The following is a 17,995-nucleotide window of genomic DNA, read 5'->3' on the forward strand; positions in this document are numbered from 1 at the left end:
AAAGCTTTTCTTGAAAAAACAAACAAACAAACAAAAAGATGTAAATCCCTAAAGTTAAAAAAAAAGAAACTATGTAAACAGTTAAATGTGTAGAAATGTACATAAAACAGAATATCACAGTATCTCAGTAGCATTCCTAACAAGAAGAAAAATACATCTGGAGGTAAATTTGAGTAGGAATTCTACAGAATGCAGTCAAGAATTTGAAATCTCTCATGAGTTATCAGATAGTAATTCAATCTGGCCTCTTTTTTTTTTTTTCCAGGAATGGCATTCTTTACCCAGCACAAAGTCATGCTTTCAGCTGCCATGGGAGCAAAAATGTATCCAGACTGTCGAAGTTCATGGACTGACAGAGAAAATGAACCAGCACTGGGAAGCTGTGCACAGAGCTGAACACACCCATCCTGACCCTAAGTGTTTGCCATATAAGGTGACGTGTTTATAAAAAGATAAAGAAATAAGGGATATGTTCTATGGGGTGTGGTGAGGTATGGGGAAGAGGGAGTCCTTTGGAGGGCCCATGCTAAGGCATCCCTTCCCCCTGAGGGACCAGCCACATAAGGGTACAGTATAGAATAGAGTTTATTCAGGGCATGGGGAGAGGAGTTAAGAGGGTAGCAGAAAGGCTGGGCGGTGGTGGCGCACGCCTTTAATCCCAGCACGCGGGAGGTAGAGGCAGGTGGATTTCTGAGTTTGAGGCCAGCCTGCTCTACAGAGTGAGTTCCAGGACAGCCAGAACTACACAGAGAAACCCTGTCTCGGAAGAAAAAAAAAAAAAAGAGGGTAGTAGAGGCAGAGAGAGGGAGAGAGTAGAGAAGTAGACGCCAGCCATGACTAGGTGAAGAGAGGGGGAAGGGGATGGGGACAGAGGGGGAGCAAAAGAGAGAGGCAAGCGAGAGAGGCAAGAGAGCCTCAGTCTGGCCTTTTAAGTTTTCAGTAAAGCATAGTGTAGTTACTGGGATTTAATCATAAGGCAATGCTATGTTGGAAGTAATTTCCCCTCGTAGGCCCTTCCTGGTCTTCTGGCCTCTTTCCTCTTTCACTTTCCCTCTTTTCTTTCTTCCTTTCTTTCTCTCTCTCTCTCTCTTTCTTTCTTTCTTTTTTTTAAAAAAATATTTACTTATTTTATTTTATGTATATGAGTACAGATGGTTGTGAGCCTTCATGTGGTTGTTGGGAATTGAATTTAGGACTTCTGCTCACTCTGGTCAACACCACTCGCTCTGATCAGTTGGCCCTGCTCGCTCCTGTAGCTGTCTTCAGACGAACCAGAAGAGGGCGTCAGATCTCATTACGGGTGGTTGTGAGCCACCACGTGGTTGGTGGGATTTGAACTCAGGACCTTTGGAAGAGCAGTCAGTGCTCTTACCAGCTGAGCCATGTCACCAGCCCCCTCTTTCACTTTCACACAGACTCACACTTATAAAAACAGGGAAGCCAGGATTTACATGGAAGAGAGAATTCCTTGTGTTATTTTGGCTTGGCCTCGGTTGCCTAACCTAGTACAGTATTTTCCACTTCCATCCACTTTTCTATAAATTGTATGATTTCATTTCTCTTTACCGCTGAACAGAACTATCGTATTCATGCACGATATTTTCACTAGTGATGGACAACCAGGCTGTTTCTTTTTCCTTGCTATTGTAAAGATAGCAGCAAAAAGCATGATGAGCAAGTACCTCTATAGTAGCATAAACAATCCGTTTGGTATATGCCCAGGAATGGCATCAGATGCCCAGGAGCTCTGTCATATGACAGAACTATTTATAGCTTCCTGAGGAACGTAAGCACTGATATCCGTCAATGCAAACTCCCACCAGCAGAGAATGAGTGTTCCTCTTTCCCCACACCCTCCCCAGCAGTTGTTTGGGTTTTTTGTTTTTTTTTTTTTTTTAATTTAAATCCTTTATCTCACCAAATCCAGTGCATTCATTCACATAAAGCAAGCCTCACCAGCAAAAGCAAGCACGCCAGTGGCCCATCCTTAAGACAGCCTGACCAGTGGAGCCCACAGACAGAATGACAGTACTGTAGGGACCATCGCTGACCTCCATTTTACCCCAAAGAGAAAAGGAAACAAGACAATGCTTAAGCTGCTCCTGGTCCCTGAGGCTGAAGTACTGAGATCAGGGGCATCTAGGGGCCCGGCTCCTTTCACAGCCTGTGTGGTGACTCTTCTTTCTTGTCAGCTTGTCTGTATCTGGAATGACTAGGAGTCTAGTGCTAGGCAGTCCTGTAAGGAAATTTCTTGGTCAGACTATCTGAAGTGAGAAGAGCCACCCTCATGTGGGCTGCACCTTCCGGTGGCAACTGGTGACAGAAGTGGAACAAGGAGGTTCAGCCTCTCTCTCCTCTCCTGGCCTTTTCTCTCCCTGACAGGTTCATCAGCAACGGTGTTGTGACTACTGCTGTGTTCCTTTGCCCGATGTTACAACCTAGCTTTGAGCTTCTAATGTGGACTGAAGAACAGCGGTTTTCCAGGGACCCACCAGACCTTCAGTTCCAGATTAGGTCTGCTGAGACATCAAGCCCTGGGGACTGAACAGCTGTGGGGTTCTGAGCCTCTCCATGGTGAGACAGTCATTGTTGGACTCCTTAGGCTGTCTCATGTAAGTTGAGCTAATAAGTTCTCTTTTAATCGATGATATTCATCCTAGCCATTCTGTCCATCCAAGGAAGCCCAGCTAGAACAGATTGCGCCTCTAGCTGCTAATTCAAGAAGCAAAGAGGCCAAGTGAATTGGATGCTCATTCTTCTCTCATGAGAGAAAGATGAGGTACCCAGGACAAAAAAAGAAGCTGTCTTTGGCTTGGTGGCTGTGACCCTTGCAGGAGGTGTTTTGCTGCTCAAATTGATTAGCTCCTCATTTGGTATCTTATCACAGCATGTGGGCCAGAGATAAGCATCAGCCTTATTTACCAACCACCTCCTACGTGCCAGTTCTCTGCTGTTTACCTCATTCACCCTGCCTCTGTACAGCCTTTTAATGAGGCCCAACATTGTTCTTTACAAAGGTGACACTGTTGTTAGTGCTCAAGATGGGTTGATGACCCTGCTCTCTCCGCCCAGTGGCAGCCTAAAGGTCCCACAGCAAGGGCAGGTTTCTCTCTGCTGGGCTAACTGTTCAGAGCGGACTCGGGCACTGGATTGTATTCTTTTCCGTTGGTTGGAGGGGTTTGGGTTTTGGGGTTTTTTTAACATTGGTCTCACTATGTAGTACAGTTAGAATTTTTAATCATCTTGTCTTCTCCTGTGGAATGTTGAAATCGCAGGAGGTGGTATGCCACCATGCCTTGAATTATATCGCAAGGAATATGAGCTTACTTAGATCTATTTCCTCACGATTGCCCTGTTTTAAATTGTGCAGTTGACATTGGACTTCCTGTTCAGAGAGCAGATGACAAAAGCTTCCTGTGAGAAGATACCATAGACAATTGTGTAAGTGTTATACCTTTCAAAATATACACAGACAGCGGAGGCATGCTAATTAAATAGGATCCCTATTTCTGGGCATTCTAGACATTAAAAAGCAAAAAAAAAAAAAAAAAAAAAAAAAAAAAAAAAAAAAAGAAAGAAAGAAAGAAGAAAGAGGTACACAGAATCATAATTATTTGTGAGAATTAAAGTCAGCTGTGGAATTTTTGGGGGCCCAAGGCCAGACTTAAACACAGGGTGAGTCTCACATGGGCCGATCCCCCAAAGACATAATAATTAATATTATTATATTAATTTTGCAGAATTATTAGAAACAGGAAAGCCTGATAAGCAGTCACTGCTAGAAATCATTTTCTGTCATCCTCAGCAAACAGAAACTTGGGAGTGACCTTGCTCACTAACAGCCAAAGAAAAGCCATCTTTTTTTATTCCATTGGACTTCATGTTCACCCCACAGTGAGAGCAGCAGAAGGGGAAGGGCCAGGAGCCCTGTGTCCAAGATAAATAATGGAGACTTAAAGCCTATGCTTCCTTAACCTTCTGCCATCCAAGAAGAAGTCAGGTGATACAAACCAAAGACCCACTGCTGCAAGAACCTGGGTATCCAATCAACTTCTTCTTTTTTTTTTTAAATATATATATATATATATATATATATATAGTATTTATTTATTTATTTACTTATTATATGTAGGTACACTGTTGCTGTCTTCAGCTGCACCAGAAGAGGGCATCAGATCTTATTACGGGTGGTTGTGAGCCACCATGTGGTTGCTGGGATTTGAACTCATGACCTTCTGAAGAGCAGTCGGTGCTCTTCCCCGCTGAGCCATCTCACCAGCCCTCCAATCAACTTCTTACACTTAAAAAATGATAGAGGTACCTGTCTTTAAGTAGAGCAGAATATTAATGTCAGGAATGGGCTCTCTTTCATGGCATGGGTCTCAAGCTGGTCTAGTAATTGGTTGACCGTTCCCTCAATCTCTGCACCATCTTTATACCTGTACATCTTGTACACAGGACAAATTGTGGGTCAAAGGTTTTGTGACTGGCTTGATGCCCTTATCCCTCCATTGGAAGTCTTTTCTGTTTACAGGAAATGTCCATTTTCAGGTTCCATATACCCCATTGCTAGGAGTCTTAGCTATGTTTATCCTCATAGATTCCTGGGAGTTTCCATAGTCCTAGGTTTGAAGCTCATTCCAGAGATGGACACCTTCCCATGATTCCAGTTCCCTCTCCTCCCACTTGAACCCTCTTGCTCTCCTCTCTGCCCCACCCCCCACCCAGAGCTCTCCTTCTCTCCACCAGACCCTGTCATGTCTGTTTTATTTTCCCTTCTCAGTGAAATTCAACCATTTCCCCTTGGGCCCTCAAGCTATTTGGCTTCTTCAGGTCTTTGAATTGTAGGATGGTTATCATATACTTTGTGGCTAATGTTCACTTATAAGTGTGATGTGAGAGGTTACACCAACAACTGATGAGCACAGATACAGAAACCCACATCCAAAGATTAGGTGGAGCTTGGGAAATCCTATGGAAGAGGAGGAGGAAGGATTGAAGGAGCAGGAGAGTTCAAGGACACAAGAAAAGCTACAAAATCAAATAACCTGGGCCCACAGGGGCCAAAGAGAACCAAACAAACAGAGCATGCATGAGATGGGCCTAGGCCCTCTGCACATATGTAACAGTTGTAGAGCTCAGTCTTCATGTGGGACTCCTAAAAGCAGCAGCAGGGCCCGGCTGTCTCTGCCTCTGTTGCCTGCCTTTGGATCCCTTTTCCCTAACTAGGCCTTGGCTAACCACGATGGGAGAAGATGTGCCTAGTCCTAGTGCAACTTGATATGTCAAGGCAGGTTGATATCCACTGGAGTCTTCCCCTTTTCTGAAGAGAAAAGAAGTGCAGGAGGATGGGGGTGGGAAGTTGAGGTGAGAAAGAGGGACTGGGAAGAGAGAGGAAGGAGGAAGCTTCTATCAGGATGTAAAGTAAATCAATTAATTAATAAAAAATGAAAAACGGATATAGGATCACATAAAGCCATTTTCAAGCAACTGTGTAATATACTTTGATCATTCACCTACTTTCACTGTGTGTACATGTGTGTATGTGTATGCATGCACATGCTTTAATGTGTTTAGAGGTCAGAGGTCAGTATCAAGCATCTTCTTCATTTGTTTCTTGACCTTACTTTTGATACAGGTTTTCCTTGAGCTTAAAGCCCATCAGTTTGGTTAGACTGGCCAGCCAGCAGCTCCTGGGGATCTTCCTGTCTTCGTTTGTTTGTTTGTTTGTTTTGTTTTGTTTTTGGTTTTGTTTTTTGTTTTGCAGTGCTGGGGTTACACACACACACACACACACACACACACACACACACACACACACACCATGCATGACATTTTTACTCCGGTGCTGGGAACTGAATTTGTCATCTTGCACAGCAACCACTCAACCCCCGAGCCTCCTTCTCAGCTTCCTCGTGGGTTCTCTGTCTCCCCTGCATTACTGCTCCTACAACTACACACAGATTAGTGATAACATTTTAATAAGGAAAGAGTCTAAGAGTTTGTTTAGGAAACCCATGATAACGAAGGTCCTCGAAGCTTTGAGAATCCCCTAGGGACACAGTAGATGACTGAGGTTGTGGATGACTGAGTTCGAAACAATGATGCTATGCAAGAAAATTGGTCTGCAGCATCTGAGGTAGTTGGGCTGGAAGAGATCTGGTGATTGCCTGAGTTCATCCCAAAGAAGACTACAATCATGTTTCCTTTGAGTTCAAAATATCTCCCTCATCTCCCTCACAGCTTTCAGTTCGTGGATCTTTAGAAGTGGCTCTGAATATAAGAAGATTGCTTCCCAGTGAGCCCCCCTCCACATTGCCATGGAAACAGCACTGTGCTCATGTGTCAGGTGTGAGCATGCACATGCACACACAGCATGCTAATATATTCTCAAGGAAGTGTCTTTATGCTTTCTCCTTCTGGTGGCTCTTTATACTTCTAAAATTTAGTCATTCGAATTTTTAAAATTGCTCATTCCTATCATACAACTGTTATCTTTTATTTTGACTTTAGAAGTTTCTGACTGGGAATTTCTCTTCAGCATAGTCATCCTAGATGTGAATTCGCGTCTATTGTCTCTCCCTTCAGTGACTCCAATTTTTCTTTTATCTTTTAAATGAACAGACTGGAGATCTCACAACCTACAGCTCAATTTCCAAAGAACAGAGGGTAAAGATATAAGCTCAATGGGAGGGTATATGCTGGCATGCATGAGGCCAGCACTGCCAAAGTAAACAAACAAATGGATCCTAGTTTAGATTCTGTTGATTTCTTTGGTAGGTAGGCATACGGATGTAGTTACTCCGTATCCTTAAATACTCTTAATTTCAAATATTGTTTTAAATTGGAAAAGATGGCAGTTTCTTGGGAGAGTGTTGATGAATCACAAGGTTATGAATCTATGTGAACCTGGAGAAAAGACTAAAGGAAACTCATGTAGGGGAATTACTTATTTTCAACAAGGAATTCTCAGGCACCTACTCTCTGACTGTATAATACCCTTGAGAAATGATTCTGTGCCTGGAGAAGGTTGTGATTGCTGATAAGGTGCTTCAGAGTCTAAGAGTCGGGAAGCTGGCTTAGGAGTTCACCCCCATTCCGCGGTGAGCCTTTCCTTCCCTTGAATTGGAGTGTAGATGCTGACCTATAAAACATAAGCAATTTGGATGGGATGGTCTCCTTAGGTTCCTTAGTTCCAAGATGGCTGTGTTCTATTTCATCATTTGGTTCAGTAGAAGTGGATGGTGGGATTGGGTAGCCTTAGTTGAGTGCCACCATCCAGGAAGTGACTTAGCCAATCACTGGTGTGGTCCAACACCCCTGTGCCATCAGTCTCTAGCAAATATCTTAACACTCCAGGTCCACACCATGCCCAGAGCTGCCTTCTTTTTTTTGTTTTGTTTTGTTTTGTTTTGTTTTGTTTGTTTTGGTTTTTTGAGACAGGGTTTCTCTGTGTAGCCCTGGCTGTCCTGGAACTCACTGTGTAGACCAGGCTGGCCTCGAACTCAGAAATCCGCCTGCCTCTGCCTCCCAAGTGCTGGGATTAAAGGTGTGTGCCACCACCACCCGGCCAGAGCTGCCTTCTTTACATCAGTCCTCGGTCACTCTTAGGCTGAGACCAGCCAACTTGACATGTTCATGGATGCCAAATTTCTCATGGGCTGTATCTGTCATGCTCAAGAAAATATACTACTTAGCCTAGGCTGGCCTTGAACTTCTGACTTTCTTGCCTCAGTGTCCCCGATGGTAACTGTATACCACCACACTCAGCTTTCAAGGTAACTTTTTTTTTAAGATTTATTTATTTATTTATTTATATTTATTTATTGTATGTGAGTACCATGTAGCTGTCTTCAGACACACCAGAGGAGGGCATCAGATGCCATTATAGATGGTTGTGAGGAATTGAACTCAGGACCTTTGGAAGAGCAATCACTGCTCTTAACCATTGAGCCCCCTCAAGGCAACAATTCTTGAATGGTGAAGTTACAAGTTTGGAGTTACCTGTTTCCTACCACTAACTTTCCTACGTTTTGCTTTGCTTTTACCTCAAAGGCAGTTCCCAGAACTCACCAGCTCAGGGCAGCTCTTGGCTGACGGCTTGTGCTGCTGCTCTGCAGACAGATCTTATCCTTACCTCAGTCCTTCTGAGCCCTCTGCTACTTGCTGTCTTTCGTATCTTACCAGAAAGCACAGCCTCTTGTGGTTGTCTGCTGTCCATCTCCATCTCCCCCAGAAGATCACAAGTTCCATGAGGACATCATGCCCCAGTGCCCAGCATGCATGGGGTTCAGGGACTTACTATTAAACTAATGGACAAGGGCACTGCTCTAACCCAAACACTCAAGTGAGAACTGCACCCCACCCCCTGACTCCCTGATGGTAAAGAGATTTCATTTTATTGTATTATGCTTCACTTTTTGAGACTGTTTCTCCTATGTAGCTCATGCTGGCCTTATATATTCAAGGTAGTCCTCCTGCCTCAGCTTCTCAAGTGCTGGGATTACAAGTATGCATCACTTTGTCCAGAAAGTGAAGAAGCAAAACTTGTCTTTCCCAGCTACTTACAATGCTCCTGTGCCTTTAAATTTTATTTTGAAAGCTGCCATACAAATAGGTGGGTTTCATTTGGGGGTTTTCATACATGCATATCATTATACTTTGTTCCCACTCATTCCCTCCCTCACTTCCTTTTCTCATTCCTTTCCCCACTCCCCTGTTGCTGGTCCTTACCCCACCACACACATTGTTCTCCCTCTTGCTCTTATGTTACATGTGTTTCATTTCCTCTCTTCTCAACTCTAGACCCCTATGACCATTCTCCCACCGTCTTCTCTTTTCAACACACATGCACAGAGACACACAACACATACACGGACACATAAATTCACACAATACACACAGACACACAGAGACAGGTAAACACACACACAGAGACACAACATACACAGACTCACATAGACACACACATACATACAACACACACAGACACACAAATATATAAAACACACACACAGACAAACACATACAGTCAGACACACACAGAAAGACACAATATACACAGACTCATAGACACACACATATACACAACATACACACAGAACACAAATACATACACAGACACACACAGACACAACATACACAGACTCACATAGACATAGACACACACACACATGCACACACACACACACACAGAACACATTATGAAGAAAATGTGGTATTTGTCTTTCTGAATCTTTCTCATTTCACTCAGTGTTATGATCTTCAGATCTATCAAAGTGGCATGATTCCCTTTCCTTTATGGGCAGAGATTTCCATTATATATACACACCACACTTTATCCATTTTTCTGTAGATGGGCATGTAGGTTGTCTCTGTTTCCTGACTTTTGTGACAGTGCTGCAATAACCATGGGTGTGCAAGTATGTCCATGGCGAGCTGACTCAGGGTGCTTTGATACATACCAAGGAATGGTATAGCTGAGTCACATAGCAGGTCATTTTAGTTTTATGTCACGTTTGAGAGACAGATGTCAGCAGTAGAAAACATTGGCATTTTAAAATTACTAATTTGACCTACAGTTGTTTGCTAGCAGTAACTTTGACTCACTATGAATCTTTCTTTATATGAACTTAATTCCTTTTACATTGCACATTGGTGACAGTAGACCTTAGAATATGAAGCCTAATGGCATAAACTTCAGATTGAGATAGTAAAATTTATACTCACTCCCATCTTGTAATGGGAGAATTTTCTGTTTCATCTTTGACGGAATAAAAATCAAATTCAATCTGTTCGCCAGTGTGTGCTCTGTTCCCTGTGCCATAACACACATACGACAGGCTTGGTTATTTCCTATGAAAAACCGTCTATTTATCTTGCTGCTCTGGATGTTGGGAAGTCCAAGAACATGGCACCAGCCCCTGGTCAGTATGTGATGAGGGCCTTGTGCTGCACTATCACAAGGTGGATGGTGTCACACGCTGAGTCAGATCCAGTCACCATCGAGCTCCCCCATAACAAGACTGCTCCTGAGATTGCCCTTTGAGGATCTTTGAACAAATCCATCCACTCACGAAGGCACAGGCCTCCTGATCCCATTGTTTTCTAAAGACTCCACCTTCCAACTTCACCAAGTGTCTTTCAAACCACATTCAAACCACAGCTGCTGGGCAAGTCGCTCTACCACTCCCGGCTTCAGTTTCTCCCTCTGCAGAGAGATTTATTACCTTTGTTTACTTTACTTCTTAGTAGACACTATAATTTAACTTGTTGACATTAGTAACACCCAAGTCTCTCACATACACAAAAAAGAATATAAAAGTATGATGTCAGACATTTAATTAATGGAACCGTAATTTCTCGGACCTTGTGATATTTATAATTTTTAGCTATTTTTTAAAATTTCATATTTATAGCTGTGAAAAAATTATCCCAATGTGAGCTTTTAAAAAAAATAATTGATTTAGAGATGACATACTTTTGGAAACATAATAAGGGTATTAAGCACTCTTGCTGTCTGGATTGATGCTGGGAGGTTTGGAGTGCCTCACCTGCTCTGTTTGTCTTTCCTGGTGGGTACACAGGAGCTGAGCAGGTTACCCTCAAGTGTTTGAACATCGAACCCAAACTTAAAATATGCTTTCTATCCTGTACTCAGCACTATGCCACAATACTACTGTGCCTTAGTTTTATCTATTGCAAAATGGAAACTGAACCAATCTCTGTGTGTCTTGAGGAATTTGGCAAAGGATGTTGAAACCCGTGACTGTCACCACTCCAGTTCACACCCTACCTGACCTCTGCTCACCAGAGGTTTGCAACACTTCTCTTGTAGGGGCCCCGGGAAGGTGTCTAGAACAGGGCACTAACTAACTCCTGTTCTGTGCCTAGTTACTTCAGAAGCAGTGGCTCCCAAAGAACCAAGTCTACTCTGTCTTGCTGGAATCTCCAACCCCGAATAGCCCATATAAAAAGCACACAATCCAGTTATTATAATTATAAGCTATAGTTATAATAACACTAACACTATACTAACTTATTCCCCAGCTATAAGACCCCTTGCTACTTGTGGTTTCTTCTGGCCAGGTGGTTCTGCTCCATCGAGGTTTCCTTCTCCTCTTCCTCCATCCTCTCTCCTTCCCCTCTGGTCCTCTTCTGCCTTCCTACCTGCCACAACTTTCAAACCTCCAGTCCTACCTTTCCCCTCCACTGCCCAATCACAGGCTCTAGCCTTTATTGACCAGCTAAAATGGGGAGAAGGCTCACATGAGATCACCTGAGTACATGAAGGACTGTTCTTGGGGACAGCCCCTCTTGAGGAAGCAGAATTAACATCAGAATACAAACAGCATCAGACCAAACCACAATACTGCCCTATTTGGAGGTCAATGAAGACACTCAAGATAAATATGTCAAATGTGTTTCTGTGTGAATGTGCATGTTACTGCGGGCTGTCCTTTCTCATATTATTTTTGGTGTTCAATTTTTAATATCTGTACAATGTGTTCGTGTATAAAATTCTAAATTCTGCTAGGTAACAGTGAGTTGAAGGACAGCCCTGGAGTTTCCAGGTCTTCTGTGACCTGCTTTTGTCAGTCAATGATTAACTAACTTTGGTTAACAGAGATAATACAAAGCTTTGGAAATTTACCTGACTTTTGGCAGTAGGATTGATTGAGGGCATACATCCTGTGTGGATTCATAAATATATGAGGCTTCCATATCCACTGTTGCATTAAGTCCTCTTAAGAGCTATAGGATATTGGAAACCCTATGGTTATTTAAAGTAGCAGACGTCAGACACTCAGAGAGTGCAAGTCACTGGATCAGATCCCAGTGGTCAAGCAACCAAGTCTGGATTCAAACTAAGCCCAAAGCTCATGGTCTTCTAACTGTATTAAACGGGTCCTCAAAACAAACTGCAAAGCATGAATTTCAATGTAGGATGCACTTTCGGCTGTCAGCAGAAAGCCATTTTAGGGTGGCATTTTTTTTTTTTAAGATAGGACCTTGCTGTGTAGTCCATGCTTGCTTTGAATTTGTGATCTTCGTGTCTTAGCCTCCTGAGTGCTGGGGTGACAGGTATGTGTCACATGGGAACTGGCTTCTCCTGATACTAGCAAAGAGGCTCCAGAAGACTTCAGAGAATGGGGTTTGCTTTAGGAGAGTCCCAGGCTTGTGGGATTGGGTCCCAGGACCATCTGCTGAGTTTGTAGAGTCGAAGGGATGCTACAGACCAAGCTGCAAATCTCATCATGACCTCAAGTTCCTTGGTATCATCTCTTATAGATTCTTTTGCTATCTACAGGAATCACCAATATTGATTAAATGGGAAACATGGAAACAAATGAATCATTTGTCCTTCAGATCTGTACCTGTCAAGTAACCTGGTGTGCAGTGATGTGTGGGCCAGTGTTTCTTCCTACATATCATATATGCTCTTTCTGAGACTAAATTCTACTATGAAGGTGACTAAGAAAAGTCAGTGCCAGAATATTCAAGACTTACATATTAAGACATCAATTCAAGGGGCTGGAAAGATGGTCCAGGGGCTATCACTTATTGCTATTGCAGGAACCTGGGTTCAGTTCCCAGAACCCATATGATGTCTCAGAGCCATTCATAGCTACAGTTTCAAGGGATCCAATGGATTCATTGGCACGGGCATACAATACATGTAGTCTACATTCATACCTGCAGGCAGAACTCTCCTATACACATACATATATACAACACACACACACACATATGCACATACATATAATAAAGAATAAACAAATAAATAAATCAGTTCAAGAGAAGACCATGACTTTGTGCAGAATGATGAAAAACTTTTAGGTTTCCTATTTGGAGACATTAGTCAAAACAAACAAACAAACAAACACTGTGGTAGGCTGGGTCAGATGTTCTAAAGTCAGTATTACGACAAATGACCAGAGATATTTGTGCAGGCAAAATGATCCATGGTAGAACACTGGAAAAGAGTGCTCTGATACACATTACACACAACTCCTCACCAGGTGAAGCCTTTCCATTTGTTATATTTCTTTCCAGACAGAGGTAAGAGAGCTTTTTGACCCTGTGTGCTAAGAGGGAAATTCACGGTGTCCAAATAGCCATTCCCTTTCATGGATGTTTTAATAGAAAATGGTCCAGAAAGAAAAATCTTCAGGCATGGAGGGTTCTGGACAGAACCAAGGGAAGGGTAATAATCAAAGAATCCTAAAGACCCCCTTCCCTCCGGCTCCGATGCCCTTGCAAATGCCCTCTAAGGTCAAGGAATATGCTGAACTTTGTCAGCACGCAAGTCCTGAATCTAGATTCAGCTGTTTCCAGATGGTTCTGGTTTTATCAGCTATACAAGTCAGCAGATCTTTCAAATGCTACCTGAAAATGGCTCCATTCTGGCTGACAGCCATGCTGTTCTAAGGAAAAGCACACGTTGCATGGGCAAAGATGCCTATGGTCACCTATGGACAGGGAGAGATTCTGGCTGACTAATCATTGCTAAATACACTGAGCATCATTCCTTGCATAACCAGAGCTGCATGGGCCAATTGGCCACTGAAAAATGTGGAGATCAAAAGGTATAAGTGTGCTTTGGGGATAGGGAGCTGAAGCAGAGGTAAGGTGGATGCGGGAAGAACAGGCTTACAGCTAAACGTATTTACTGTGATGTCTTCAGTGGGTTAGGGGAAATCCAACTAAGTATCTGTAGGAGAATCATATATGAAGGATGGTTTGTGGCCCCTGAGCCCTGAGCTGGAACACTGGCATGCTCTCTGCCATGACTATCCGGTGGTCGATTACTGATGTCTGTCAGCTGCTTAGGAATGGGTATGTGTGGTACAGTCCTGCACTTGTTGACACGAGGCTATATTTTAAACTCTGAGCATTGACTTCCTTTTCCTTTTAAAACTACAACCAGCCTTCACCTTCTTCCTGGTGAACACACACAGCTATCTGCATGCTGCTCGGGCAAAAGACTTACAATAGTTTAGGCAAAATCTTCCTGGGTATCTGGGATAATGAGCAGCAAAATCCACTTAACATATGTCTCTTAAAACTATAAACGGAAATCCCCACAAATTAGCTTTCTCTTTCCCTTTGCAACAGATGTTCAACACATCAGGCTCTCCCAGAGCTCAGAACCAACTGCTGCCCTCAGACTCCCCAGAGTGGATCATGGCTGAGGCAGAATCCATGACATCTGCCACTTGGCTTCTTCTCACAGAAGGCACAGTCAGTGGGTATGAATTATGGCTGGGTAACCACCAGCACTTTTTGTCACAACCAAATCTCTAGAAACCCTTGTACCCTGTTGGTGTTGATGCACAGGTGACTCTGCTCTACTGGGTGAGATATGGCACTGATAAGCTATTCACCAACTCCTTTACTGTTCCACTGCCTGGCTCTTTGTCATTTTTCTACAATCAATATTTTCCTTAAGTATTAAAAGGTCTTGTGCTCAGAAACTTTCTACCTTGATGTTTCTGGGCTTCTCTGAGGAAGTTCCCTAGATGGGGTGACTTCAACAACAGGAATTTTCTTCGCATAGTTCTGGAAGCTCAAAGTACCTGCTGACAGGTTCCAGCAAAGGCCAACTCCCTGGTCTGAAAACAGACACCTTGCTGCGTCCTTATGGTGGAGGAGTTACTGCTCCTTCCTCATCTTAACAAAGATACTAGTCTCATTAAGAGCCCTGTCCTGTGACCTCATCTAAATTGACCTACTGCCCAGAGGCCCACCTCAAAATAGCCTCACATTGAGGTCTTAGCATTAGAATACACATTCCGTTGCATCCTCCTATCTGTAAGGTGGGCCTCACATTGAGGGTTATAGCATCAGGATTCACGTGATGTAGCATCCTCCTATCTGTAAGGTGTGCTTTTTGAGACATTGTCTTGCCACATATCTGAAACTGGCCTCAAACTTGCGGTTCTCCTGTCTCTACCACCCAAGATCTGGGATTAGAGGTCTGAGTCATCTTGCTTGCAACCAAACTCCCTAACACTAAAGTTTGATGTACCTTTCCATCTAACTTTGTGCTCGGAGGAGGCTGCTTACGGTACTGGGAGAGCCATAGAAACCTTGAGATTTAAAATGGATGTAGTGCATATTACTGGCAGTCTCAGCAGTTTGGGTCAGAGGCAAGAGGACCTTAAGTTTAAGGTCAGTCTGGGCTACACAATGAGACTATCTCAAAATATTTTTAAGATTTAGAAAGACAGTTCTCCTTTTCAGTTTTGCAGAGAGCCGTGGGTAGCTGAGTTACTGTTATTACTCAGCAGAAAGATGCCTCTGTGAACTAGGTAGTGAACACAGGTCCCAGCAGCGGGGTGGTGGCGGAGATTGCACCGTTTAGGCTGTTTCCTGGTAAGTGAATTGACAATTCTGCTTGTTGGGTTGTTGATACTGTGTGGAAGCTCAGGACATACAGATTTCAATTCGTGATTCTCCCATTTAGGAGCAGCATGACCTTGGGCTAGCCATTTGATCTCTCTAAGTCTCAGATTTGTCACTTCTAAAGAATGAGTACTAATCATCCCTTCTTTGCGATACTCACTGAGCAAGAGATCCCATGAGGACTCACACAAAGAAATCCGGGGATCTGTCTCATTACTTATTAATAGCACATAAGAGTACTGTGAGTGCTAAGAAACAGAGTCCTTCCCTCATTTGCTGACTTTGCTAACAATTACAGCAATGGTTACCCAGTAGCCAACACTTGACTATATTACACCCTTAACCCGCATTAAGAGGCAACCACCTGTGGAGTATTGGCAGCAGTAGCATCAATTCCAAGTTATAACTGAGGAAACAGTGTCACAGGATGATTCAGTAACTTGCCCAGAATCACAAAGCGGATCACCAGCAGGGCCAGGAGTTGAATATCTGCAGTACCTATCTACAGAGTCGATGTGTCGAACCACTGGGTTATATGTTTAAGACCCTGGATGGAAACAATAGGTGGTCCCACTAAGATTCTCCCCATGTCTGAGTTCCTTGACTTAATGTCCTCAATTTAAAGTCTACAATTGTGCTTCATATTAAAGGCATGGTGCTACAGGACAGGTGATATACACAGGAACTCTAGAAATCAGTGGAGGCACCTCTGAGGCCAGCCTGGATTATACAGAGAAACTTCCGTCCCCTACCCCACAAAAACCAGAGGCCAAGAGCTACTTTATACTTTTACTCAGCGCTCTCAAATGGAATGAAATTCAAAAGTGAATCTAACGTTATCACAGGGCTCTTCTTCCTCCATCATTCAGCCATGTAGTTCTGCTCAAGCTCTTTCCAAGCAGACACTGAAGGCTGGGGCAGACTTGTCAACTGCACGGCCAAGGGTTACAAAGGGCCTCTTTGTGAACGGGAAGACACTGGCTCCTGGTATATCGAACAGTTACCTGGCTACCGAGCTAACTAAGCAGAGGCTTCAGTGGCCAAACATGAACAAGAATAAATGTTTTACAGTATAATCTTTAAAGGGCAATAATTAAGCAACAAATAGCAGTAATAACAAACCTAGGGAAGGATGGTCATTTAATTTCTGTAGTTATCACATTGTAGTCAGCTTGCTGTATCAATGGATTTTGCATACATGGGCCAACCAAACATAGATAAAAAAATATTTAAAATGTTCAAAAATTACATTGAAATGTTAAAATTATATTTTTCTTGGGGGAAGTAAAGAGAAAGAGCAAGTGCACATCACAGGAAAACCAGTGAATGTCAGAGGCCGAGTAGCGGTTGAGTTTCTCCTTACATCATGTGGGTCCCAGGAACAACACCCTTAAGATTTGGTGAGGAGCTCCTTTGCCCACTGAGCTACCTGGCCAGTTCCCGGATAAGTTTGGGTTTGTCTGTTTGTTTAAATTGTGTCTGTGTTGAACGTGCACAATTTCCTTTTCTTTTCACTGTTCTCATAACAAGATAGTTTAACAATGATTTACACAGCATTTGCATTGTCCCAAGAATCTTAAATAATCTAGAGGCTTAAAGCACCAGAGGAGATTAGAGTTGTAGCTCAGTGGTGGAGCCCCTTCTTTGCATATGTGAGGTCTTGGGTTCAGTGTTTAGTGGTACAAAGAATACGTACACAGAAATGAAATAAATATGAACAGGCAGCATGGGCTATATCCAAATAGTATGCAATTTGTTACTTCAATTACGTGTCCTTAAAGTAATCACAAACTTGGGAGATATACATTGGTTGAAAGAGTCAGGTTCTGGTCAAAGCCCTGAAGAATATAGAAGGGCTACCTTGGGTGGGAGAGGGGTGTTCATGGCACAAAGGGTTTTTTAGGAGATGCAGAGGGAGAAAAACTTAGAGAGGGGCAGGCCTTCACTGCAGGGAGCATTTCTTCTCCAGTGGGAGCATTACCGCTGACGTGGACTCTGACCTCCTGCAGCTGGTTAATTTAAACCCTGGAGAGGACCTCTCCACACTGACATGGCTTAGGAGGGACTGTGAGCAAGGGCAGGGGAAGCAACAGACAATTCAAAAGTGCCCCAATGGTAATTCTAGAAAAGGCAACTACAACTGGGTTTTGGAATCTGAAGGCGATCCCAGTACCAACTCCCCAAGGGACAACTTGATATAATTTTAGATGACCATGTTTCAGCCAAAAATCATAAGGCATTAAAGGAAAAACGTACGGCTGGGAAAATGGCTTAACCTGAAATGCACTTGCCTTACAAGCAAAAGGACCTTAGTTTGTTTGAATCCTCAGACCCACAGGAAAACCAACAACAAAAACAAACCTCAGTACTACAGTGAGTATGTAAGGCTGAAGATGGGAAAGTAGAGAATGACATCACCAGCCAGCCTAACCAATCAAGGAGCTGTATCATCCTGACAGTGGTGGCACATACCTGTAATCCTAGCACTTGGGAGGCAGAGGCAGGTGGATTTCTGAGTTCCAGGATAGCCTGGTCTACAGATTGAGGTCCAGGACAGCCAGAGTCGTACAGAGAAACCCTGTCTTGA

Source organism: Mastomys coucha, unplaced genomic scaffold (assembly GCF_008632895.1).
Source record: "Mastomys coucha isolate ucsf_1 unplaced genomic scaffold, UCSF_Mcou_1 pScaffold20, whole genome shotgun sequence".
NCBI classification, from domain to species: Eukaryota; Metazoa; Chordata; class Mammalia; order Rodentia; family Muridae; genus Mastomys; species Mastomys coucha.